Below are 2,064 nucleotides of genomic sequence, written 5' to 3' on the forward strand. Positions count from 1 at the left end.
AAAACGCCCGGGTGATACGTTGTCTATAGCAAGACCCACATCGTCTTTACAAAGACGTAACGTCAAGTTTGCCACGCAACGTCGTCTTTAAAAAGACGCACCCGAAATTGCTCTTTTAGGGGAAAAAACTCTTTTAGCGTGCTGAGGCGCACAGGGGAGATGATCATCTGCAACACAAACAGGGGGTAGTGCAGCCTGATGTGTGCAACCCACTCGACACGGGAAACCACCACCGCTGAAGCGCCGTCCACCAACACGAAGAGCTCTCCTAGAGCGCGCTGAACTCGTTCAGTCTTCTTCTCTCAGTAGAGTAGTCAGGAGTAGAACGATGTGATCGCTCGGCTCCGAAGCGAAAAGCTGAATATGCGCTGCATCTGCTGCCTACTTATACTCACGCTGTGATCAGCAGCAGCTGGATGCAATAATCACATGCCAATGTGCATTGGCTCGTTTAGTTTACACTCGAAGTAGATTGGTCCCTCTAAGCGAGATCCCAATTCGTCGGTCCTCCAACGTGTCGTCGAGAGTGACCGACTGAAAGGGAACACTATTTACTATAAATTACTCTAGTATTTTTTCACGTGGGGTGCATTTTTCACAAAGGTATAGCAAAATATTTAGATACACAGGAAAAACAGAGCACTTTGAGAGTCTAGCAAGGTCGACTCAATAATATAATTTGCTTTCACTGACATTTTATTTATTTATTTCGGTTTTTACTTACAAAAGGGTCAGATGTTCTTGTTACATCAGAGTATACATTATGTTCAATGAGTTAAACATAACGGAACTTCAAAAATAATGACTGTTTTCTTACAGGTTTCCTGAACAGCCCCCCTTGTTTGCCTAGAGAGTCCAGCCTTAAGCTCATGCCACTGGATATGCCATGTTTCTATGCCAGACAGGTAGGGTGATTCAAATAAATTAAACAATGTTTTAAAGGCATCACAGAACCACAGCGTTTGTAGTTGTCTCTGCATATTAAGCACGGATAGAAGAAAGTATTTTACAGACATTTTAAAATGAATGAGACTTTACTTTGGGAATCTACTGTGGTGCTATATTGATGCAGTGACACCGTTTCTATAATTCTGGGACACACTGGAGATCTGAGATGAGTTTTGTAATTTCTCTCATAAACACTGCTGAAATATCGGACTGATCGGGGAGGAAATTAGGTAACAAAAGTGCAAGGAACCTGAACATCAAGAATTGCTCCCAGAGATCACCCCAAACACACACACACACACGGGCAGGTGGGCGGGCAGCCATTCCCCTCCTTTCTGCCTGGCCACAGTGGGTGCACAGCAGCCGCCTGCTACCTGCCCAGAATTCTAATCAGTCCAGGGGTCTGTCTGTCCCCCCCGCCTTTCCCTGTCTCACTTATTCTCTCCCTCAGACTCGCTCCACCCACTCGCTCACCCCTCCGTCTCCCGCCCTGCCTCTTTCTCTGCCTTGGACGAAAGGGGCCGAAGATCCTTCAAAATTAATTAGATCCCTCCCCACCCCCTTTTTCCGGAAAAAACTGCATGTAAGCACCCCCCTCCACCCCTCCACAACCCTTGTTTTCCCTCTCCCAAAAATCTCTAATCTTAGAAGGGAATCTTCTGAGTTTTATGACAAAAAAGAAAAAGAAAAACGACTGCCGGGAGACTACTGGAATGGTTTTCTGTGTGTTTCTTCACTGTCGCTCTGTGGCTCTATATGTCTGTCACTCAGTAACACAAACTGTCAATACGTCCCTAGAGGTCAGTTTGTCTGGAAGACGCTCAGACGGCTGTGCCCTGCTACAGCGACAAAGAGCACAGGGCGACAGAGACGAAAGAAAAGAATAATAACGTGGATGACGGACAGGCAGAGAGGAAAAGTAAGAAAGGAGCCGAAATTCAGGTTAATCAGAGACGCTTTTTAATGAGGCGGCCATCTCATAAAGTATGCCGTGCGGTGACTGGAAATCATTTTTATCAGGGATGGGGGGAGAAGGGGGGAAAACAAAGACAGAGAGGCAAGGCAAGAAAAAGGTGAGGGTGGGGTGTCGGGCAGAGAGAAGGGGGGGGGGGGGTC

General features: G+C 46.7%; 1 protein-coding gene across 1 annotated transcript in view; it reads right to left on the reverse strand.

Moving 5' to 3' along the window:
* The window catches only part of zbtb20 (zinc finger and BTB domain containing 20), an 87,077-nt gene that overhangs the window by 61,935 nt on the left and 23,078 nt on the right, over window positions 1–2,064 (reverse strand). The window lies entirely within an intron of this gene.

This window comes from Sinocyclocheilus grahami, unplaced genomic scaffold (assembly GCF_001515645.1).
Source record: "Sinocyclocheilus grahami isolate Dianchi unplaced genomic scaffold, SAMN03320097.WGS_v1.1 scaffold720.1, whole genome shotgun sequence".
NCBI classification, from domain to species: domain Eukaryota; kingdom Metazoa; phylum Chordata; class Actinopteri; order Cypriniformes; family Cyprinidae; genus Sinocyclocheilus; species Sinocyclocheilus grahami.